Below are 25515 nucleotides of genomic sequence, written 5' to 3' on the forward strand. Positions count from 1 at the left end.
AAACCAACAAAAAAAGGTTGTAACGCTCATGAATTCCAGATGATGACTTTTTAAATCCCCGAGAAAGCAGCGAGATTGTTTGATTGTTCCCGTTAATTACTGGACGTGTCCCAGGATCACATACTTGTAGGAGATAAGGCCGCCCTCGCAGCGATGAGCGCAGCCCCGCTCTCCCCGTTGCGCACGGGCCGCCGCGGGCGGCCGCAGGTATCGAGGGGCGAGCCCCGCTCCCGCGCGCAACGGGGCCGGCTTCCCCGCGGCGGTCCGAACGGAGAGGCGGCGGGGAGGAGAGCGCCGAGCCCCGGGGGCGGCGGGACGGGCCCCGCGAGGAGCGGCGGGGGGAGACGGCGGCCAGGAGGTAACGCGGGGCTGCGGGGCAGCTCGGGGTGCGCCGCGGGACCCCGGCGACGGCCGCCAGCGGAAGCCGTTCGGAACGGCCCCGAAGTTCGGGCTCCGCTCCGTTCCCCGGCGCTCGGGCCGCACGTGCGCCCGGCGCGGGATGCCGGAAACCGGGGGAGGGAGCCGCGTAGCGGGCAGCGGGGCAGGGCGGCCGGCGGGCACCCCCGAGGCTCGCCACGCGCGGGGCTCCGGTAGCTCCGTGCGAAGTTCCCGGGGCGGGGGGAGGCTCCGAGGCGCCGCGCTCCTCCCGCCCCCCCCGCCCGAGGGATGGGGACGGCGGCGACCGCGAGCGGGGACGGCGCGCGTCACTCCGGCGGCCGCGCGGGGAGGGGGGCGCGGGGCGGCTGCGAGGGAGCCCCGGCGTGCGGCGGGACCGCCGCCTGCCTCCTCCTCCTCCTCCTCCTCCTCCTCGGGGTGCCGGGGGAGGCCAGACACCGCGCCGAGAGCCTCTCCTCCCCCATTGTTCCCGGTCTCTTTTCTTTTTTTTTTTTTCTTTTTCTTTTTTTTTTTTTTTTTTTTTTGCCTTTTGTTATTGGCACTCGCATTGTGTTGTTTGTCTCTGAAGCCGCCTCATGACCAGCAAAGGGATTTCACCTCGTCCTTGAGAGAGAGAGAGAGAGAGACAGAGCGAGGGAAGGGGGGGAAGGAGCGCGGGGGGAAGGAGGGCAGCGCGCGGCCGAGCGCCCGTCCCCCGGTCCCAGCCGCGCCCGGAGGACACTCTGCGGACCGCGGGTAGGTGCGCGCCCAGCGCCGCTGCAACCCGGGGGCTGCCGGCGGGGCCGGGCGGGCGGCGCGGGCGGGGGGCGGCTGTCAGCGCGGCCCCGCGCCTCGTGCCCGAAGTTGGGCGCAACTCGTCCCGCCCGCGCCCGGCGGCTGAGGCTGGGAGTCGGCAGCCCGGACGGGGGCAGAGCGGGGCGGGGGGAGCGAGCCCCGCGCGTCGGGAAAGTTACGGGGTTCGTTCTGAGCCCGGAGTGAGCGGAGCCGTCTGTCGGGAGGAACGTGACCGGCTTTTCCCCGGGGATGGCATGCTGCGCGGCGCTGTACTTTGGTCAGGGGTAGAACCAATGGGAAGCTGTGGGATTTTGGGTAATAAGTGTGGGAATCTGCGAGAGGAGTAGGTCTGAGAGCGATTTGTTTTCGTGCTGCTGATGAATAATGGCCCCTAGCATGAGATATATATATATATATATTATTTCTTTTTATAAGCCAGCAGGCCAACGAAATAGGCACGTGGGACATCTGTAGGCGTCCGACATCGCAGCCATCCGCACGGCAGCGGTGCGGTGGGGCGGGCGGGAGCGCGGGGCACGGGGGAGCGCCGCTCCGGGGAGCGCCGCTGAGGGCGACCCCCGCGCAGCGCCAGGAATACCCCGCCGTGTGAGAGGGGAGGAGGGATCGCGCCGCAGAGACGCGTTCGGCTCCATCTCTCTGTCAAAGAGTGGAGTACTGAGCTGAAGTCAGCTGGAAAAACGTGAAGTTTTATTCCGGTTGTGCTACTGGAATAAAGTAAGGCGATATGTCCCGGCTCCCCTCATCCCCGTGCAAAGAAAGCTGGCAGCCTGCAGCCCTGCCGAAGTGAATCGCTCAGGTTAGCAGGCGGCTTCTCTCACAGGAGGGGCTGTACCGAGTTCTTCGCAAGCTTTATCGCACCTGGAGCGCACCTGAGAGCAGCTGCTTGCTCCCACTGCTGCTCTGTATCCCCTCGGTCCCACCTGGTGCTGAGAAGTATGGCACTGCTGCGGAAGTGGACTCTTTGGCCTGAAAATACAGTTCCACAGCTGCGGAACCGGGAGCTTTTTGTTACTGTTAGCTGTCCCATTTGACAAGGCCGTTCCCAGCTTTGCTTGGTGAGGCTTTCCAGCTGAAACGGGAAAGGCTGGCATCGATTCGGTGCGTTCCGTGAATGGGTAGCGCGGCTGTTCTGACATCATTCCAACCCGAGAACCCGATAAACACGTGGCCATTATGTGTGGAAACCCTGCAGCAGAGCCTTCCGGTTGAACGTAAACTGTTTTGGTTGAGAATTACACTAGAAGGAGCACAAGACTTGAAAGCCACAAGTGTCTTTTGTAAACAGATGGACGTTGGGGATGTATCGGCTGCCTCAAGTTAATTCAGTTAACATGTGTGTGCACATGTATCTCATTTTGCCTACTCCGTGTTTTTATAAGGGGTGGAAGCTGTGTGTGCTTTTGAGAAAGAAAAGCATGCAAGTTCTGTCAGCATCTGCCCGAGCTCCAGCTGTAGGGGCTCTTAAGGACCGCAGCTGTGCTGCTGTGATCCCGTGGTAGCAGCTGACTGCTGTCCTGTTAGGTGGGCAGGTCCTTTGCTCACGAGTTTAGAAATAGGAAGATCCGTTTCGGGTGGCAGCATGATGAGAAAATACAGGGGGGGTTAAATGTGCATCTCGCCGTGTGCTTCTGCCCTGCATTCTGCCTGCCAGAACTGGTTAGGTGTAGCAGTACCGTGTGTGCTAGTGGGGCAGCTCCTTGGTGCTAGGGAGCAGCAGCTTTCTGTTAGCGGTGGGGAAAATAGGCAGGAAGGTTTGTGAGCGGCGCTGCTAACTGCCACCACATGGAGCACAGGAGGAGATGGAGACTTGGCATCTCTGACAGCGCTGCTGTGTGTACAGTGTGTGCAGGAGCCCCGGCTCTGCCTACCGCTCGTCCTTACCCTGGGACGCACACTGCGATGTTGGCATATGGATGCGCCGACAAACAGGGTGTGTGGTGCAAAACGAGAGATCCAGCATTTAGGAGCAAGTAAATGAACAGTCCTTCTGAAAATACAACAGCCTGCTGTGCATTGCCAAAGCACTGCTGTCATGCCGTTGTAGGCTGTCGTATTTTTTTTTGACCATTGTAAACAGATACTTTAAATAACACTACTGTAAGGATTTTGTCCCGTTACCAAAGAACGTTTGTCGCTGCTTTCTATGTCAGAGTCCTGTTCTTTGAAGGGGCACAGCCCAACTTGCACTGAAAGCAGTGGAAGCATTGCCTTTGAAGGAAGCGGGCAGTGGGGCCTTGGGCAGTGGGGCCTTAGGCCGCAAGAGCGGCCCTTGTGGAGTTTATAAAGTCTCCTGTCCTGTAAACTCTGGTTTGTTTTTTAAATAATTTCAGTTTTGCTGATACTCACACTTACTCGAGGCAGTAGGGATGGTCTAATTAATCAGCATCCATTATCCAGACCCAGATCTGGTTTAGGCATTGTACTAACGTAAGCCTGAAACACAAACACGATCCCACCCGGTTGCGCTGAAGCATTGGGAGCTTTTGGGAGCTTTTTTCTTGGCATGCTTAGTCCAGATTAGGAAAACTTCCTTTCAGATCCATGACCAAACTGTGGGACTGGGGGAATTTAAAGCAAGAGCTGCTTCTGTGTGTGAAATTTAACAGCAGATAAGAATAGTCAGGTCAAGACCAAAGCACTGCAGTCACCTCCTACTTGTTGTTATGATGCAATTACTCCTTCATTGGCATTTTGTGGAGAGTGGCGGCTGCAGATAAAGTGGCTTTTGGAGTGTGTGTGTGCAGTCCATTAAAGCAACTCGAGTTTGTGTGATGCTCTGGTGATGGACACCTTGGAGAGGTGTAAGACTGTCATTCTTGCAGGCCCTTTGCCTGTGTTTCTGGCCTCTTCAGGAACATAGTGGACACAAGGCACGTACGCAGTACATTCTGTAAATGGAAAGTGCGTTGTCCAAACGAGATTTTATTGCTTGTGGAGTGCACATCCTTTGTAGTTGCACGCGTTTCCAGATGAGGAGACCGTAAGCTTCGTGACAGCTTGAGGAGGGTCTCCTCTAATATTTCTGACAGCTTTATTTTCCGTCCACTTCAGCCTTTTCCTTTCTCTTTGAGCTGCAAACGTAGATTGAGACTCAGGTAATACATAAGAGGATTCTTTAATGTTGGCTATTTTCAGAGGCACAAAGGACAATTACTTTCTCTTCCTACTAACCTCCTGCTGGCTCACTAGCTGCTTGGGAGGCTGGTGATTTTAAGAATGCCACTTACCCGGTGCATCAAATACCAAGTAAATCTTTGCTCACCAAGATTCCAGTTCCTACGCCCCGTGGTAACACCAAAAATTGAACTTGAGTGGCCCGGAGCACCAGCTCCTACTGTGATGACTCATACAACCATCAGCACTTTTTAGACTTAAATTTGATCCATTGGCCCTGAGCGGTGCTGACAATTGCCAGCTAAAAGACCCTTCAGAGAATTGTCCTTTAACAGAAGTCTGTTGTGTTGGTTGTTTTTTTTTCCCTTCTCCCATTTCCTGTTGTTCTTTTAAATAAAAAGAAATCCTGGTGACAAAGCGAACGTGTATTCTCTGATTATTGTTGTTTTGTTTTTTTTTTAAACAAGTATTTACCCATATTTCAAGGGAAAGAATTGCCTGAAAACTGCAGGTCGAAGTTATTTCATAAAGGCAGGACTCTTCACTGCTGCACAGCTTCCTCAAGCGAAAAAAAAAAGTCTCATGCAGCTTAAAATCATACTTCTATGCATGAGTGCTCAATCCTTGGAATGGTTTTAGTTGAAATACAGGGGGAAGCCTGCGCTGTGTTAATGCTCTGTTAACACTCTGATAAAGGGCACAATGAACACTTAAAACTGCTTGTTTTTTTGGTTGAGCCAAGCAGGCACAACTGTCCGTTGCACTGTGATATTGCAGGTATGTCACTGATTGACAGCACACAACCCAAATAAAACCACATCCCTTGGGGGAGATGGTTTCCATTCTGTGCTCTGCTGGGCTATGGAGGAGCGGTCCAGGTTCTACTTGAGTCTTGGAAGGCTCTTCTGTAGGCTTAGGTTTGCTGCCTAGTGTACTTGCCCCTACTGGTTTGTTCCAAGGGAAATGCTTAAGGTATGATGGACCATTAGTAAAATTATTTTCCAGGTCTCTCACTTAATGTAAGTAATTTTAATGTATTCAATTGAATTTAAAACAAGATGTAATTCTAAATCTCAGTTATAGGTGAACAGGTGGGACAAAGTGAAGCTGCCTGCTCATAGAGCAGCGATGGCTGTGCCTGCTTCGAGCAGCTCTTTTGTCAACATCTTTGAGGAGTGGGGGCAAAATTCAGTTTTCCTCGTGCTGCTTGGAAGCCTTGAGCTGGCTGTCAAACAGATACAAATAGGGTTTGTGGTTTCTATAGGGGGTGAGTGTATACAACAGGTTCAAATTCGTCTGAGCGCCATGCTGGGTCTTTTAGCGGTCTGTCTAAGCGCATATTTAATTAAACTGGTTCAAGTTCTAAACTAGGGCTGTGGAGTCATCCTTTTATGCTGCTGTAAAATCTTTCTGTATGAGTAAGCTTTCAGCATCATGAAGAGGGCTGGGGGACACAGCTGTAATCCTCAACTAACCAATTAAATACTTAATAAGGAACTAAAAGTTAACTTGACAGACTGTTTAAGGAAAAAAAATAAGGCAAAATATGAGTTGCAGGGCTAAAGTTGTGTCTCTGGGCAGTGGAGGGAAGAGCTTCTTCTCTTAGCCACCAACACCATTTTCATGTCACAACTGACCTTGCAGGAGATTAGGCCTAATGGAACAGATTTATACGGAGAAAAAATCAGAAACCATTAGAAAGCAGAAGAAAATTAGAAGTGAAATAGTTTTCACGTGATTTCAGAGCAGCCTGGATTAAAAGCAGATTCTGGCTTCCACATTAAAGAACTATTTAAGAATACAGAGAAAATACCTGTCCTGTAGAAGCAATTCATTGAGCAGCTCACACTGGTGGAGTATCGCCTGCACCTGCTGTGTAGAGAGCTGGGGGACAGGAAGGTTCCAGGCGAGGACACCCATTGTGGCCATTCCGCATGCCTTCTGTGCATGCACAGCCAGTAAAATACAAGTGTGTTTTCCCTGAAATAGAATCTTTCCTTATGCCATGGTTTTAAAGATGAGGCTCTTTGTGCCAAAATATAGGCAAATGCATAAATGAATAGAAAAAAAAATGAGATATATGCGTCAATTACACTTCCATGTAATAATAAAGTGGACGCATCTGCTCTGAGGGATATGCAAAATAGATATCTAAGTTTGTGGAACCACAGGAAAGTGGGTGTGTTAATGCAATATTCTGTTTCATGATTCAAGTGTGGGAGAAGTTTGTGTTTTATATGAGAGACCGAGCTCTTTTCTGCGCTTTTGATTGATTTAATGTTTGCCATTATATGCAGCTGGCCACCAGAAGCAGGGCGGTCCGATTCTGAGCAAAATAAATGGTTTGTTCTGATTCCTGGGACACAGCGTTTGTATTGCGGCACCGCGGCGTGTTAAGTGCGTTGTGGTCGAGATTAACAGGTTTGGGACAATTAATTAGTTTGGGTTTGCAAGCCAAGCATAGATTACTCAGTTGGTACTCACACGTGCAGGGAGAGTTTTGTAATTCTCCCTGGAACCTGTTGCTGCCATCGGCTTCCTGCCTTCTGCCGGTGGTTGGAAATGGCAGAGCTGGAGCAGAAATGACTGAAGTGCTCGTCACTTCTGCTGGGAAACAGTTTCCAGTTGAAACCTGAAATAGAAGGAGGCATTCCTCCAGACAGGGTTGCCGTAGGTAAGTAATGGTGTGGAAGTTTTGTAAGTGTAGAGGAATAATATTCTCACAAGAGACTGCAGATGAGTAAATGCTGGTGAGTGCGTACAAATACATACGTGTGAATTTAGTGCCTGAGAAAGGCAACTGACAGTTGTGAAAACTGAGGGCCTCTCTCCATCAGGGCAGTGATTGACTAGGGGGATGCTTGCCCCCTGTCACTAAATGCCATTAGGCCAATGTCTCGCTTACTGTGAGACGGGTTAGCAACATCTATGCTTTTACAAAAAGAAAATGGAGCAAGGGAAGAGTAAGGCACGGCCTTACACCTTCTGTTGTGTTTTTCCCCGTTCTTCTAATGACTGGTGCATTGTGCTGCTGCAGAAAGTGGTTCCTAGTGAGAAGTATCAAGCTGAAATGAGGAGGAAAATAGAGAAACCAAGAGATTCTGATCCTTAAAAATGTATTGGAGCTTAAGGTGCTTCACTGTGGACAAAACAGCACAAATACCAGCAGCTGTCTGGCACCTGAACACCCCTGCAGTGCACACAAATACAGCATAAAAAAGTAGCAGTAAGGGGTTGTAACTGCTGAACAATTGTGCAAAGATTTACGAATTCATACAACATTTTACTTTCTGCTTTCCTTGGCTTTATACTGTGTTTTTACGTGTAAGAAGGGAAATGTTATCTGTATGATCGTGCAGCTTCATATAATTAATTTTATCCCAACACTAAGTTCTGCTCCTTCTAATCTTAAGGTGTTTGGAAATGTCTCTGTCTTTTCATTTCTACTTCACTCAGAATGTTTGAATTGGAGAGCTGTCTGATATGGCCCCAGTGAAGAACAGCATGTGAGTCTATACTTAACTATAGGAATATAGCTTAGTTCAGTTAAGTTCTGCAAAATGTGAGTATTTGCATAAATGCAATGCTTGGTTAGAAAACTCAGATGTCAGTGCAGCCAGAATCCTGTTTTGAAGGTAGCTTGGATGGTAGGTACCGTAGGTACCCTGTTGACCTTCTGGGTGATTGAGGTGCTGAAGTCATTCATATGAAGGGAAAAAAGGGAAAAAAAAAGTTTGTTTCCTAAGTTCTCCCTGCGTTCTTAAACATTTAAGTCCCTGCTCTAAAAACCTGTGTAGACTGTGGGAAGTGTGTGTTAGAGATGCTCTGCAGAAGCTTCGGAGAGTGCAAAATAGGTTTCAGTTCTGAGCAGTGATACTGTGGGCAGGGATGAGCTCCCCTAATTCCTTGTACTTGGCTCAGGCAAAATGGGGCTTCATCTAGCAAAGGATGGAAAACCTTCAGGGATGGAGGTGCCACAGCCTCTCCATGCAGCTCTTGGGTTGTTCTGGCATGTTGTCTGTCTCTGATTGCATTTCAGCTTGTGTTATGTTGCTGTTGAACACGTGTTTGTTTTTTAATGCTTCTAGGTGTTTTTGTGTGTGTTTTTTGTTTTTTGTTTTTCCCTGATTTAATGTCAGGACAATAACATGGATACTTACAAGGTAGACTATAAAGATCGGAACATGGGAGGTAAGCATTACGGGCCTGGTTATGTACCTACTGCCATCAGGTTTTAGATGGCTGATGCTAAAGCCCAGAGGTGGTGACCCTTTGGAAGGTACATCCATTTGAGCGTGTGTCCACATGGGACCTCCGGAGGAGTGGAAAGAAGTTCAGCAGTCAGCCTTCTCTGGTGTTTAATGGGCTTGGGAACACAGCTGTCTCAAAAAACCAGCTGTTGCGAAAAAACACCTTGTCCAAATCTGAGTAAAACATTGGCTGTCTTGCTATTAATTTCCTTTATCTAGAGGTATAAGATTTTGCCCTGGTTTTGCTATTCAGAAAGCATGGAGTCCTTTCAGTGTCTTAATAGGTTTTGGTTCAGCCTGCTGTGCAGTTTTGCATTTGAAGCTTATGTTTCTTCCAGCTCTCTTTCCCTTCTCCTGCTTGGGAGAGGAACAAGTGGGGTGTTTCTGTGGAAGCTGCAGACTTCTTTAATTGAACAAAATGCATCACTTAAAGAAAATGGGCCTGTGTGGGGGGAAATGGAAGTCTGTTGGTTTTTTTAATACAATATCACCTGCAAAGGAGCTTTTAAATAAACCCCTACATAACCATGTATGTTTGTGGGGTGGTTTTTTTTTTCACTTGAAAGACACTATCTCCTTCTTCTAAACATTTGCACAGCAAAGTAATGCGTTATTGCATTTTCATAAATAATTGAAAAGCAACTTAAAAGAAAGTAGGCCAGCAGGAAAAAAAAAAAAAAGAAGTGTCTGTTTCAAATTTGAGAGAAGAAAAAAAAATATGTTTCCTTCTTGATAGCAAGTCAGTTAAATGTTATTAAATCCCACTCTCCCACCCCAACGTGACCAAAGACAAATCTGACAATTGGCAGTTTCATCTGAAAGAGAGAGAAATGGGGAAAAAGGCTTTAGAATGTCGAGCTGGTTTTTGTTTTCTTTCTTTTTGTTTTGTTTTCTTGGTAAGAAGGGCAATTGTGACCCCTTATCAGTTTGCAAATGACTGAGGAGCAAATCTCTGGAGGTCTGCTTGTTGGATTTTTAGTACATTTCTCAATGCTGTGCTGTAATAATGCAAGCTATTTTAGAACTGTGCATACGTTAGTGTTCTGGCGCGGCATGATACAATAATGTGTGAAAAAGCATAAGATCACACCTTGGTGAAACTTGCAGATTTCCTGCATAATCCGACAGTGAGCTCTTGTCAGGTTTTGACTATATGTAAAGTGAGAATAAAGTTTCCAGAAGCAAGCGCAGGCCTTGGATGCATTTCTATGGCTGCTCAAGGATTTTGGCCCTGACGTGGTTATGAGTGTGCCTGACTTGAAGCACTTGAGTCTCACTGTAGCCAACGGGCCTCCTTCTGTGCTTCAGATTTGGCACATGCCTTCAGGCCTTTGCTGAATGGGAGCCTCGTTTTTGCTAGTGCTGAGAAAGATCAAAGAGCCAGTGTAAATAATTTCTTAAAAAAAAACATGCAATCAGTTGCTGGGAGCTGTTTCCAAGTAACACAGCAGTGTATTTTATCTGGTGGTAGAACCAGGGGCTATGTGTGGTAAGAGCCCAAGGCCAGGCCTGCTCTGGCTGTGCCTGAGGCAGGTGGGAGGCCGAACCTCTGCCACCAGTAATGAGCTCGCTGCTAGGCAAGGACCAGGGCCTGCATCCCAGCCTGGTTGTCTTGGAGGTTCCTGGCCATTCATTTATGCTGTGTCTGAAGGTACGGACATGTTGCAGGAGTTGCTGAGGCTCTGAGGCTTCTGTCCGGTGTGAGGCTTCACTAGGAGGTTGTAATGGTAATCCTCTGTAGCCTTGAGATCACCATTGCCAGCATTAGTGTGTTGCTCTGCACTTTCTTAAGATTAGAGCTACTCAGTGAGTGGACCCTAATGAATGGAGACTGCATGTAGCTGCTGATCAGTGTGTGCATTCTCACCCACTTTCCTCCCAGATTCACTCCGTCTCGTTTGTGTTTTTTTATAGCAGGCATGGCTGTGTTTTAAGTCACTGCCCACCGTTTCCAAGCGGTGTGATGCATTTGTCAAGGATCTGGAATTAGGGATACTTTGATATAACTCAGTGCAAGTTTTACAGAAACACCTGACGTGTATGTTTAGTTCTTAAACACCTTCTGTGCTTGATTTATCCTCACAGGTTGTCAAGGTATTCGGATGACCTGAAACTGAGGAAGTACGAGGGAGCTCAGCTGGCAAAAATCCGACATTGAGTCTGACTGTGTCTCAAAGTTTCTTTGCAGTATTGAGCCCAGGCTGTGTAGGAAGTGAAGAAAACCTTCCTCACCTTCGCCATTGTATCCAAAAGGCTCTGAGCAACATATTTTTTTCCAGGTGATGAGCAGCCTAGTTAGCTCACATTGTTTAAACCCAGTGCTAGTTCTCCTTTGTTGAAGGCACAGTGGGAATTCGTAATAACGTCCTCATGTTCCACCCTCAGCTGGCTCAGTGCTAGAAGAGCTCTGGTGATTTGGTAGGTTTCCTCAGCCCGAGGAGCCACAGTCAGCCGTCTGCAGTAGACTCCTGTGCACTAGCATCATCTAGCCTTCTTCACATTAGACACTACTGTTTAATATGGTTCTGAAGGCTGGCTTTTGGTGCAGTAGGCTTGCAAATGTTAACCTTGCTGGATGTTTCTAATGTCCTGTGTTATCTGTAATCACCAGAGATGCATGGATCTTGAGGTTAAAGATGTGGAGGATACTGAGAAAGCAGAGTTCTTTTCTATTGGGGATTTCTTTCTCTTTGACTGTCCCAGTGGGTATCTTGTGAGAGTAAGGCCAGGCCTGTCTTTCTTGTAGAGGCTGAAAGATAGATTTTTTTGCATAAGACAAAGTGATTTTGTTGACAGAGAACAGTATGCATCACTGTTTGTGCTATTACTGTTTTACATTTTTGTATTTGTAAGAACAGCATATTGATGGCTGTGTGTTAGAACTCTGTCTTTTAGTGGCTTGTTTTCTTTCCGAAAAAGGAAGAAGACTGCATTCTTACTGAGAAAAAACTCGAAACGGTACTGGAGCAAGTACAAGGGCTGTGTTCATACATGATCAGATTCAGGAAGATTAGGGCACTGTGTATAAATTGCTTTTATGTTCGTTGGGTTAGCAGCTGTCAAATAAGTGATTATAGATGTTGGCAAAGCTTTTCTTTCCATAATCGCTGTGAAACAGGGATAGAAATGTAACAGATGCCATTTAATATGGACCAGCACCTAGGTTCTGTTTCTGGGTCTTGCTTTTTACAGCTTTGTGGCCAAAGTTTTGTAGTGTCTTTAATTCCTTACTACCTGAAAGTGGAGGTAATAGTTTCTTTCTTTACAGGAGATATCTGAAGCTGCTTGTTAAATAGTTTGAGAGCCTTTGATGAAAGGTATGAAATACATGCAGTCGCATTAAGGATAAGATTAAACAGAACAATTGTGCTCTGTCTGAAGATGACTATTACTCCCATACAAGTGCTACCTTTCTGCAAGAAATAATGCCATCTGAGACTGTTGGGGTTTCAGTTTTTTATTTGCGAGTTGACAAGGCTTTTGGCTACATGGCACCGTACTTGCAGTCCCGTTGAAGAGCAAATGAAGCGTCGTGATGCTGTTTTTTACAGCATAGGAGTCTTCAGTGACTCATTTAGTGTTTGCAGTGCCTGGGACAGATGAAAAAAATCGAATCAGTTACTCCCAGTGAGACGGATACGCTCAGCCAGACCCTATTTGAGAGTTACTTGCGGCTTGTTAAGACCAAAGTACGCATCTTCCCCTTCCCCCCCGAAAGAATCCAGCTTATCATGAAATGTTTATCAGAGCCATATAAACATTTCTTGACTGCTGAATTTTGAAGGGAAATTCTTTTGGTCTAACATATGTATTGCAAGCAAAACTCTTCACAGCTTAGGAAAGGAATAATTAGCTTGGTTACAGCCCTACTTATTACCAAGCATGCCAGCATCTGGCAAGGGTAGGGCGATCTGGGAATTCGCTGCTTGAAGCCATGGAACAAAGTGTTCTGATCCGACCCCAGCGAGCGAGTCCAGGACTTGAACTGGAATCTTCAGGAGCAGAAAAGTCTTAAGTGTCTGGAAAATTGGCCTGTTGAGTCACCACGCAGGCACTAAAACAAAACTAATTTTAAGCAGGTCAGAGTTCAGTGATTCCCTCTGGAATCTCTTTTTTTTTTTTTCCCTTAAAAAAAAAAAAAAAAAAAGTCTCATGTTTTAAGTGAAAAGGGTCAAAGTTGATGCACTGCTACAATTTTTGAATGCTTTCCCTTAAGAACAGCCACCCAGGCTAGGATTTGCATGAAGGGCTGCTAGGCTGGCACTTCAGTGTCTGGGTTAAAAATATTTTAAAGCAGTAAATGCAGTCAGAACAGAGAGAGAGATCCCTGGGAGCCTTCCTGTTCAAAAATGTGTGAGCTCAGGGCAGCGACTGCGATGTAATTTAGGGCAGTATATGCTTCATAGAGAATATTGCCTCCTGTTAATGTGACATTGGAGGACGGTGGGATAGTGGTAATTTTAGAGAGGTGGTATTCCTGTTTGTTTTACACTGAAAACTTCGGAATAAATGAAAAGAAGCGTGAATTGAGGAAGAAATGTAACTTCTGAAACCCAGCGATGAATCCACTCTGAGCAGGCTGTAGAAACAACAGGGGAAGGTGGGCATACAAACATTTTCGTGGTAATGCAGCCTCAAAAGGAGCTTAGCAGACAAAGGCGAAATCAGGTACGTACTTTAAAAGGCATGTGGGCAAACTTTTGTTTGTGAGCCCAGTGAGGAGCCTGCTCACATGAAATTACAAAATGTTTGGGGGGATCGAATGACAAGAAGCTTGTATTGCTTTTCCATCGCTGAAGAAATGGGGCTGTCTATAAGCAGAAGTGATTCAAATAGCTCTTTTCAAAAAAGCGCTCTGGAGAGCGAGGGAGATTTTTCATTTCCATTCCTTTACAAAGATTATTTGCTTCTTTTCCCCTTCGTGTCTCACAGAGTTCCCTTTAAATCTGCAAGTGAAAAGGATGGTCTGAGCTACCTAGGGAGGCTCCAATCTGAATTCTGTTTGTGTCAGGCTCTGTGAGCTTGGTGATCTCTGTTTATCTCTTAGGAAATAGTTGTGCTTGCACAACGCTGCAAATGCAATGTGCAGATGTCAGGACAGCTGAAACAAAGAAGGCTGTCTAGGAAAAGCAATGCCAGACCTGATGGCAGAGTGGAGAAGCAGCAGTGAGGACTCGTGGCTTCTTCTCTTTCTTGTGCCTCTGCGTGGCCGTAGGTAAATCTCCAGGGCAGACTGCAAGCTCCTTATGCTCGATAGCGTGTTGAAGCTCATGCAAACTGTGCTGTTGATATGGGGTGTTTGTGGGAATGGTTGCCCACCTGGGCAAAAAGGTTTGCATTCTGGTCATCAGTTCAGGAGTCATCTTGTGAGTGACACCTGTCACATGGGGCTTCCTCTCAGACGTGCAGTGTCTGTTTGATGTCGGGCATTTTGAGTGGAGGTGCTGTGAGGTTTTACGTTTGTTAGAAGAGCCTCAGTCCGCCTTGCCAGGACATGAAGTCACTGGAATGCTTCCCCTCCGTGTCCATACAGGTGTGTGGTACGTGCGGATTTGCATGGGAGGATGTGTGAGGCTCTGAGATCCTATTTGTTTTCCAGGCTAAGGCAAGGTCCTGCTTTTGTCAGGCTTATCAAGTAGCGACCATAGTTTACTAAAATATTTATTTCAGTTTAGGGGAAGCTTAGTGACATGCAGTTGCTTTTGCATTTAAGATCATGGTTTATAGCCCTTTGAAGTCATTATGTTTGAAGGGAAAAGAAGTGCTTAGGAAAAGCTGAACTTGAATTAAATTGCGTAGGCTGATAACAGATTGAATTTGTGGTACGGCTCGTTTCGCTAAGGGAGTAAGTCAAGCAATGAGTAATGCTGGGCCGACTCGTATCATAACAGGAGGTGGTGTAGCGTTAGTGCAAGGCAGTGGAGTTTGCTGAATCTGAACTGAATCTGAGTCTGATTCTTCTGACTTCAGGGCTGGTGGTGGTTCAGAAGGTAGAAAGTTAATCTGTGATTTGTACAACTTTATGATTCACAAGCATAAAGCCGAGAAAAATCGGGCTGGTGTCCAGCCCCAGTACTTCCATTTGCAGTGATTTAGAACTTCCAAACGACAAATTGCTTCTTTTTGCTAGTAGGTGACCCAGTGGAAACTTATGGGTTTGGGGACTTTCAGGGAACCAAGAGACAGAATATCCTTTAGGTAGTTCCCAGCTATATTGCTGATTAGTATTATTTTTATCTTTTCATTAGGCATTCCACAGCTGTCCTTGTATCCAGCCCCCCTTTAAACCTTACCCCAGCACAAGAGGGTTGCAGTATGCACATGCTGTGCTGATCCTTTTTGTTTAACTGGCAGTGCTTTTACACTCAAACTAGCTATCAGGGTATGATGGGTCAACAGGATCGTTCTCTTATCGTGAGGCACACCTGAAATATCTGCTTAGGCAGTGCTTGTGATTTCTCAGCAAATGTTCAGCCCAGTGGGGAGCTGCAGGACTCACCTCCATCTCCCAAGGGTTAACAGTAACCTATAATAATAATCTTGTGGCACAAAAATGCTTCTTTTTATGCATTACCTATTTCCAGAGGCCTAATTTAGGTTTTGTATCAAAATGGATATCACAAACCCCTGAGCTTCCCGCTGAGAAGGAAAGTGCTACCGAGAGACATCGTTCTCTGTTATTCTTCTGGTGTCCGGGAGGGGTGAGGAGGCAACAAAACAATTGCTGATATCTCTAGCAGTAAGTATAAATAGTGCCAGGGAGGGCTGCAAAGGTAAAACGGTTGGAGGATGCTGTTCCTGTGAGAGCCTGACTTGCTCTTTGTCGAATACGTACGCACGTGCGTGCGTTTCTTCATTTATGAGGCCATTTACAGATCAACAAGAAATCAGTTGCATTTCATAACTGCGCAAAACTTTCACCTGTCATTAAGAGAAGAGAATATTGAGTAAAATGAGAGTGTGTTTTCCTGCTGCAGTGTGCAGGCAGTGACATTCGAGGATCGGTGTGCATGCGTCCCTGCTCTCTCCACGCGTGTTTCATGCCAGATTCTGCCGCAGATCCAGTTGAACTGTTTTCATCAGTTGCCTTCCTCAAGAATTTGTTTGTTGAATGTTTTCATACACAAAAAGTTATGTTTGCATTTTTGTTTCTTTGCTGTAAGAAGTGCAAACAGGGAAAACAAAAGCTGTTTTTTTTTTGTTTTTTTTGTTTTTTTTGTTTAAATGAAAAGGTTTTGGAAGTCAGAAACACTTACTGAGCGCCCAGATAGTTTCTTCCTATTTAGTATTGATTTTCCATTGGAATCGCATGTGAGAGGAGAGGGCAGATTTTAACAGAACCTGAAAAATGCTCATGTTTCACAGTTTCCAAGCAGTTGCTGTTCTTCCCTGCTTTTACTGTATGGAATTCTGTTGCGTGGAGCTTGTCCCAAACCTGTCCCATGGATTGAACAGCCCCTGCCTCGCAGCCCACCGGCATGTGTCCCTTCCCCTCTCTCCACCTCCTGTGTTGGCGGTGCCCAGGAAGGGAAGCTGATGTGACATTGCTGCTCAGCTGTTGGATAGGGGAGCTCCTGGTGCACCTGGCTCTTGTGTCTGGCAGGCTCAGGTGCCAAAATACGGAGCTGTTCAGCCATGGGTATAGCAAAGTGCTTTACCTGCCTGGTAGGGTTTAATCCATTGATTTCAGCACCACTCATGTTGGGCTGTATCGGCTTTGGCCCTTCGTTGCCTGGCTGAGGCCAGAAGCACTCATTAAGCAAAGAGTGCTCACCACTGTGAGCGTAGAGGAGTGAATGTGTGGCAAAGAGCATGGCGGGTGTGAGCTGTGGTTGTGCTCTGACACAGCATGGGCAAGTCCTGCAACCCTTTCTTCCTCAGTTCTCATGTGTTCAAGGACGTACAGGCTTACCACCTCACATGGGTGTTGCAAAAATTAATTAATAGCTATTTGCACGATTTCAAAGACTCATAACCCTAAGTAAACAAGAGCTTAATCAGTTATTTTTTCTTCATATTCGTGCTATAGGAAAAACCTACTAATTTATTTCCAAGCGCATGACACACGGAAACTATCTTCACACTTCTAAGTGGAGCTGGGGCTCAGTGCCAACACTTTTTTTTCCTAGTGAATCTGGTATACTTGTACACTCATATAGAATGGTACAACCTTACAGTTTCACTCAAGAGGTGGAATTTTTTTCTTCTGCTGCGTTTTTGTACTTATAAGCCGTAAATACCAGGCGCTTCTTGTGGGTTAGATTCTTTGGTCCTCACAACTGCATGCATTGCCCATGTCCTTTAGCATTTCTGTGGAGTAGCTCTGACTAGTAAACAGTAAAAATATGTGCTTCTCTTTTTTCTCCCATGTGTTCTGCAGTCTCCTTATACATTAATTATTGCATTTTAGGCATCTGGGGATTCAGGAAGGAAGATGGAGACAAAATATAATTGGGAAGCTTGTCACCTCTTATCCTCTTTTGTGTGTGTATGCGGGGAACCCCTATCAGATATTGATTTGGGAAAGAGGACCAAGTCATGTCTCACACCTGATGCGATGCTGGAAATGTTATGCGGAGCAGTGGTTTAGTGTGGAACGTCTATGTGCAGTAAGGCAAAGGAAGTCAGAGGTCATGCCTGTATCTGCATTTGCTGTCATAAGAGGGTTAAATAAGACCTAAGTTTTCTATCCTTTTCTTTTTTTTTCTAAAATTTCCTTTGTTTTAATATAGTATCTTTTTTCTTAAATGAAGTGGGAGAGGAGAGTAATATGCCACTGACATGCTTTGGGATCTGAGGCTCCTGTGGACCCCATAGGATGTCAATGGACTCATTAAGATTTAGCCAAGTTTTATGCATTATTCATAATATACATTCACAGCATGCACCCTAAAGACTGTCTCCTGTGAATGCTTAGTCAGAATCATTTGCATTCTGTATTATGGATCCATAATATAGAATACATTTAGCTACATTTTGTGTATTATGCTTTACACATATTTGCAGCAACAGTAAAATTCTGGAATATGCAGCAAATGTGTTTAAAGAATAGAATACAGTTGTGTTTTGTAGCTCCATAAAAACTAACGCATAATAAGGACCCTGATGGAAATTAATTATTGTGTATGAGCAATGGACAATTGTTTTTTGGTTGTTTTTTTTCTCTTTATTTTCAGTGACGTTTTAAATGTACTTTTCTAACGTGTTGAAGAGGTGTTTTAAACTCTGGGCTGATATTTTGTTTTTGTTTTGTTTCAAATACATACAAATATCATTCTTGATGTGGAGAGTTGGCAGATGATGAAACATCAAATTGAAGCTGAGATGCTTAATAATAGTAAGAGTTGTTTGCTCTGAGCTTTCTCTAATCCTACAAACATTATTTCTGCTGTACGTGACAAGGCGAATGAATCAACAAAACACCATATCAGAAGATTAATTCTATTCCTGTCATTTGGAGCGTTGGAGCTCTTATCTTTCCACTTTTCCTCAGCCGCCATTTTTGGTTATTGATCCAGTCTCCTCTTTAGAAGAGATCTAGAGCAGCCCAGACATGTTCCTTAGCATACTTCTGTGCTAGTTTCCTCATCTATTACCCAGAAATGACAGAAATGGTTCTCCATAAAGTCCTCTGTAGTAACTATCTGCTTAGATTTACTCATTTGATATCCTGTCAGTGCTGACAGAAAATATTCCTTTGAAGAATTTTGTTATTGCAAGAAAACAGAATTTCTTTTGGGTCCAAAGAGTGAAGTTGTGGAGGTATAAGGATTACCTTCGTTCACGCAGAATCTGTTAAGAGATCATTATTATGAAGTCTCTTCCAATTTGGGGACCATAAAAATATTTCCAGCTTCCAGGCCATGTGGAGGAAACTGCAGACAGCAAAAAGAAATAAAAGGATGGAAATTTTCAAGCCAGGGCAAAAGCTGAGATCGTGTAGCATCTTTTGCATGTCCATTATCTTTTGCAAAGCAGCCCCTGTGCAGCTTCAGAAAGAGACAGTGAATGTCAGCCTTCCATCTCTTCCTCAGGGCCGTGCTACAGAGGTCTACAGATGACAACAAAGGGGGTAGGTGGTGAGATCCGTGTCTCAGAGGCTGGGCACACAATGGGCAAAAATAGTATTCCAAGCTTAGATATGTACAGTCCCAAAGGACATTGCATGCCTTTCTTTGTAGTCTTTTTCCCAAATGTAATGCTTGATAAAAAGTCAATGCTTATCAAAATAACTAAAGCAAAACAATCTTAGTATCACGAAAGACTGAGGAGGTTTTCCCTATCGTAGGCTAAACACAGGTGAGTGTTTTGGCAAAGTCAGGGGTTTGGGATAAAATAATTGGAAGATCTTAAAAGTATTTATATTTACTTTTTTTCCCAGTCATTTTTCCTGTTTACCTTTAGGCAGTGTTTGTACACACATGCCCTGAAGGAATAATTGAGCCTTTGCTGTGCCCTCAGCAAACTGGGAACTTATCCTTTGGTCCAAAAGTGACTCTTGAGTTTTTGGAGAAATAACATCTTAAATATACACATTTCATTGCCTTTTTGAGGAGAGCAAAGCTACAATCTAAGCAGCTTGTATTACTGGTACATACATGGGGGGAGGGACAGAAAAGAAAGACAGAAGTTATGGAAATGAAATCCAGATTTCCCTTAGTTTAGTGCTCAGATTTTTCATATCATCTCCTTTGAGTCCTAAGCTCTCCTTCATTGTACTCTCCTATACCCTCTCCTCCCCAGCCCTTGGTGCTGCCCTGACACTTCTCTGCTGCACTCTTTCTTCCTTGCTGTGCTCTGAAAGCTCCAATGTAAAACCCAAATAAATGTATGCGAAAGATATTATTAGTTTGGTTCATACTTACAACACTTACATTGTTGATCCCTCTCATTAGTTGGATGCAAGAATCTGAGACCTGAGTGAACATATTTTTTCCCATTGCAAATCAAGGAAATGAGAACTTAAGTAGTGCTTGAAAAACAAGACATCAAAGTACCCCTTTCAGATTGACAAATACTCTTTGTATGCTGAACTTCTGGCATTTTCTTTTATTGTTCTCACAAATACCATTTGCATTTCAGCAAATCCACTGCCATTTCTGATGCTGTGGGAGCTGCTTCTGGAAAATGAGTAGAAAATGCTTTTAGCCCATCTCAGCTCAGATTGTAGTGCTTTGTGTAAGACACCACGATCTCCGGAGCATTCTGCAGTTCTACTCCTTCTTTTTTGTCTTGAGCAATCTATATTCCTACTGTAAGATGTGTAGTAGTGCAGTGAGAATGTTTTTGTTAGCGCTATGAGGCTTACAAAGTGGAAAATGAAGAGCTTGCTTCCTACTGTTTTATGAAATTTCTAGGAAACTCTGAGCAGCTTTATTTAATATTTGCAATATATGGTTTTATTTTTTCAAATGATTTTAAACAGCGTAGCAGAAATGCTAAGTCATGGCCTGAACCAGTGACTGAGCACCTGGTGGGAAGGCAGAGCCAACCTAGGAGAGCTCAAGTGCATGTCATGTACCTGAGTGATTAGAAGCCAGGATCCACCCCCCTTCCCAGATCTCACTTAATGTTTGATAGTGGAGTTGAGGGTGTTTTGCTGGAGGTTCCTGTGTATTTGGGGCCTTTTGAATATAAGCAGCTTCTTTCCTTTATTTCTGTGCCTATGGCTGTTGTATTTGAACAGATCTTTGCTTGCTGCAGTCTCACTGCTCTGCTGTTGTTGCTGAGCTTTCCTTTGCGTTACTTCTTCAATGAACAACTGTTTTAAGTAGGGTACATAAGTAACAAGCACTGTTTGTTAGCAACTCATAAGGAACGGCAAGAAGAGTTTACTTGTACTGTGGTAGTCTCTGTTTTCATTTTAGTAATTAGCTGAACAGAGTACCTCTACAGTAGGCTTCAATTCAGGGCTCCTCAAGTATTACATTACCTTTATTAAAATTATGCTATGGAAGTAGTTGTTTGAATGGATAAATTTTAAAGAGCTTTTGGTGGGTTACCTACCACATTGCTACTCCATTTTGCCAATGGGAATGTTTTATGTTTTTTTACTCTTGATTCTCTTCTCCAGTAGGAAAGATGGGCTGTCCGGTTATCTGACATTCTTCTGCACTTTATTCTCTTAGCATTGACTGTCTTTTGTCCAAAATAATCTGCAAAATATTTCTGTCCATCCATCGCGTCCAAAATCTTTACTGACAGAATTCTCACATCATGGAGTAAATTCTGGTTTTCCTTTTATCAGCCTTTCTAGTTCAAAATCTATAACTTTAAAACAACGTGATTCAGTGCTTTGAGAAAGAATGTAAGATTTTCATGTGATCACAGGAGATAAGGCTTTAAGGAGAACACCAAGGATTCCAATAGGAAAAGTTCCAGGGTATTTGCAACCCCGAAGCATGATCGAAAAGGGCCACAAAGACTCAGGTTGTGTGCTCCTGCTGCACAGAAGATCTTTCACCTTGTGATGCTTCATGGGATGCATAATATCCAAAGAAAAAAGTTAAGACTGTTTCTCTCAGACTCTGGTCCCCACACAGTAGAGTAGGAGTGGAGAAATGATGCTGAGACCAAAGGAAGTTGGTGCTTAAGGAAGTTGGCTTAATTGGTCTATTTTTTTTTTCTTTCTACTTAGGCAGAATTACTGAAGGAATATTTCTTTTCCCAAAGTACCATTGAAGAGGAGGTACAGATTTGTGCACAGTTCTGTGCTTGGTGACTTTGCCTTGTTCTGGTAACCTGTGTCTTGAGAAGGAGCACTGCGCCTCATGGGACCTTTCCACTGCTCTTTGCTTCATTGTTTATATCACCAGGAGGTCAAGGTCTTCTACTTGATCCTCTCCTTCTTTACAAGAGCTGCGGAACTCAGCCATACTCAGCCAGTACTTCACCTCCCAGGGTGGACAAGGCATCGTCTTGCGTGTTCTGGGTTTTGTTTCCAACGTGCAATACTCCTGCCTTTGATATAACTTTGTTCAGAAATAGTTCCATCTGGTGCTTTTGGTGTGCGCATGCACATTTCTTCTAGGGATAATAAGATAATACCACCAAATGACTGCTTTATTTTGTTGTGTTTTCAGGTTATTGCCAGTAAAGCTTGAAGTCAGGCTGGAACTTGTTGCCAAGGTGTTCCTTCCCCTCTAATGCATGTCCTCCTCGGCCCAATTAGCAAGTTGTAAAGTAGTATGCCTGTTATTTGTTCCTGATCTTAAAACCCTCAAGTTGTTTTTCACCATTTTCTCACTTTTGCTGGTTTTACAGCAGCGGTGCTGATCTGTTCTTACCGACGCATCTGAGTGTTCGAACTGTGTTTATAGCAGCAAAGGAAGAAGCAAAGATGAGATGTTAGAGCTACATTTGTTCGTGTCTGTGTTATTTTAGTACTAAATCTCGATTATAAATATTAGTATTATTGTTGATTAAAATATGCAAGGAGGGGTTTCAGTTCTCTTTTGAAGATCATCTCCCTTTACTGAATAGGGGAGACAAGAGCTCTTTTAAGAAGGGAAAAAGCTGAGAAGCCTGGTAGGTATATACAGTTTAAATGTGTGCCATGTGTGCTGGGGGTGACTTGGTTCACACAGAATATTTGTAGTCGAGTCAAAAATAGAACTCATAACTTGCATGCTTGTGCTTCCTTAGTCCAGTCCCTTCAGAAACAAATCTCCACATTACTTAAAAAGAACAGATCCGAAACATGACCGCTGGAGTCTGTGTCTGTTGCCTGTGATGTGGAAGTGAAAGTCAGGAGAAAGATGGGAAGGGAGGTGGGAATTAGGATATTGTATGGGGAATCTCCTATAGATGTTTTCTGAATGCTGTACCTGCCCTGCATGTAGTATTTCTGGCTTCGTGGCTGTCTGTCCAACATCTTTACATACTGAATTGCGAAAAATATTTCCAAACCGTATTTCCAAATGCTGGTAGAGTTACAGTGTATTACTGTTGTTCTCCAAAACTAGAGATTACATGCAGTAAGTAAACTGCAGACAATTGCAGTCTTGTTTGCAGCTGGCTTGTTTCCTAAACACTAATACTAATACTACACTAAAAAAGTAAAACAATTTGAAAGAAGTGGTTGGAGAAATCTGTACAGGTGTAAAAGTTAAGCATATGGCAGAGCAGAGATTGCCAATGAAAATGACAGATGATTAACATTCATTAAGACTTTCAATTAACACCTTGAAAAATTCCATAAGATAATACCACATATAAATAATGTGTGATGTCTCCGAGCACTTTTTTTTACCTGTTTTTAAGGGAAGGGAAGAGAGAGGGAGAGAGAGATGGGAAATGTATTGTAAAAGTACTTATTACAATGACTTTTTTACCCTCCTCTCCTCCCTTTTATTTATTTATTTTTTCTTTTAGGAGTTCAGTGGTCTGTTGTTGAGTAAACTGGGTTTATTTAAGCTATCAGTATGCGAAAAGATTTGGCCTGGATTACAGTTAGTTCTTTCCGTTCCTAAAGATGAGTGAAGATATTTTTTTCTTATCCATATCTTTATTTTCCCTCTGAGCATGAGGGAACCTGCAAGAAACTGTATGGCAGTGTGAAAGATGCTCTGATCAGTTAGCAGTTACGGAGATCAGTACATGACAGCTGCAGTCCTGTCATTACAGCCCTCATCCTCAACATACCTCCTAGTTTCAGCAGCTCTCCACATTATGGAGGATTCTAGGTCTGAGCCTTTTCTTGTTGATGCATGTGCGTGGACTGAAGATTTGTCTCATCTAAGTAAGCTTTGAGACAGTGAATTAAAAAGTAAACATTAAGAAGCTGACTTAGATGTTGTTTCTTATGTCAACTGTTAATTATACTGAAAAAAAAAAAGCTTCCAGAATCAGACATGCCCTGGCTGCCTTGTCTAGATTTGTAATTCTGGAAGGAACGAAATGTCTTGGTCTTGCCAAAGCATGTGAGTGGTCTAGACACAGTGTAAGTGAATTCATATGAGTATTCTTTGAAACTTGGGATTTGAGTGCTTTATTTCCAAAGAGTCCATTGACACTGGGGCTTGCATTCCTTTTTCTGTTCTTGAGGAGTTACTGTGTGCATTACTGAGCACTTCTGTAGGCCTGGCTAGGCTCAAGTGTAGCTGAGCTGCGTGGTTCTGGAGATCCAGACTTAAGATGAGATCTGCTCTATTGCGTTCCTATTGGATGTTCTTGCACTTTTTCCTTAACTGTCTTAATATGTTCTTTGTAATTGGATCCAATAAAGGAATGTGTGGCAATTTAAAATGCTAACAACCCATTTCTTTCATAAAATGCCATTTCATAGGGTTAAGATGCATGTCTGTATGTTGTCATGTTTTCATGCTGTTATGGTAGAGCTCCACCTGAGGTAGTTTGAGGAATCAGGCAGAATGTATTAGTGGCTATTCAAAAATACTATGAAATTGTAAAGCTTCATTAGTAAAACCACTTGCCTTTGGTGTTGTGAGAGTGAGGGAGGGATAAATAAGAAGGTCACTGTATAAACAGCCAGTTAAAATGCTCACTACGTACTTGGGCCATTGTTGTAATCATGTGGTTAAGAATTATTTTGCCTTATTTTGAACTAAGCTACTTCAATCAAATGCTGGAAATACTGAGCAGACAGCATAGTGGACTTGAGGAGTGGGATGATGTTTCGTTCCATAATGTAGAAGTAGGATTGTGTTTCATGTGCTGGGTTGTTGTGTTTTTGTGTGCTTGAGGGTGAAAAATCTGCCAGAAAGGCTGAAGGGGATAAACTGGGCATTACATTTAGACATACTCTTGGTGTAGCATGCATGCATGGTCTGCCTGATGGTTTCCTCTTTGTGGGGACCTCGGTTTTGTTCTGGAAGAAAACCAGGGAGAAAAATGTTTTGAGCAGCGTGGGTGATGAGGGCACCTCAGTGCAGGAGTAAAAGAAGAAATGAAGTCAGTCAGCTGTGTGTGTGTGTGTGTGTATGTACATGGTGAAGGCTAAATGGACAAGCTGACTTGAGAGAAGTGGCGTCAATTTAAGCAAACCAGCAAAGGATCTTTACCTCGCCATATAGTCTTGGGAACTCCATCCCGAAATAGCATGCAGATTATGAAGTACGGTTAAATAAAACTGTAAGTAGAAGCAACAGGGGGGGAAAGAAAAAGACAGCAAACCAATAGAATGTTGTATTTGACTGCTTCTGGATTTCTGTTTTCAAAAGTGATCAGCGGTGGTATCTCTTGGCTTCCAGGAAGGCAATGGGAATTTTGTAGCTGACGTCAATGGGAGTGGAATGAGACTGATGTTAAGTGCTTTTTTTAAAGTCCTGTCCCTGGTGTACAGGCAGTTTCATTGTTTTCCCTGATATTTTTGTGGGTCTTGAACAGATCAAGGAGGAAAAAAAATAGCGCTTAAGACAACAAGTTGTGGTTGTGAAACCACAGTGACTCGAAGAAAGGCTTCGAGGGCAGCTGTAGGTCTTAAGACTGCTGTTAATTAATGTTATAGATTTGACTAGATTTTTAGTATCAAAGCTGATACTTTGAGCCTCTCTGCTTCACAATGGTCACTGTGATGATAAATGATAAAGCCTACCCTCCCTGAAACAAGAAAATCCAGTGCATTTCTGCTGATGAGCTCCTGATTTTCTGTAAATAGGGAGAATTTTGCCCTTTGGATTCATCTGTGTTAGCCGGCTGTAGCCTGATACCCCTTACACATTCATGCGTTTGGTGTGGGATGTACAGCACGCTTTTTCCCTACAGCATTTTGAGAGGCTAATTCACAGTGGAGGCTTTGCTCTGTGATCTCTGGTCTTCACTGATCCATGTGTCTGACACTGATTGGCTAAAATGACCAATATGTAGTATGCAGAAGGGCCATTCAAGTCTAAGACTTGACTTACTCTACGTTAATCTCCTACTCTACTAAGGCCAAGGTTGAAAGATGACTCCAAAGAGCAAAGGAGGGTAGAACAGGCTTGAAAATGGGCGCAGAGTG

The 25515-nt window shown here is 44.4% G+C and overlaps 1 protein-coding gene across 1 annotated transcript in view; it reads left to right on the forward strand.

The window, feature by feature from the left end:
* The first annotated feature begins 1034 nt into the window (after positions 1 to 1034).
* Positions 1035 to 25515, forward strand: part of SOX5 (SRY-box transcription factor 5) — a 642538-nt gene continuing 618057 nt past the window's right edge. Inside the window, exon 1 of the mRNA XM_072349118.1 lies at positions 1035 to 1131. The gene's annotated coding sequence lies outside the window, so the exon portion shown is untranslated. The remainder of the gene's footprint in view (positions 1132 to 25515) is intronic.

This window comes from Excalfactoria chinensis, chromosome 1, assembly GCF_039878825.1.
Source record: "Excalfactoria chinensis isolate bCotChi1 chromosome 1, bCotChi1.hap2, whole genome shotgun sequence".
Classification (NCBI taxonomy): Eukaryota; Metazoa; Chordata; class Aves; order Galliformes; family Phasianidae; genus Excalfactoria; species Excalfactoria chinensis.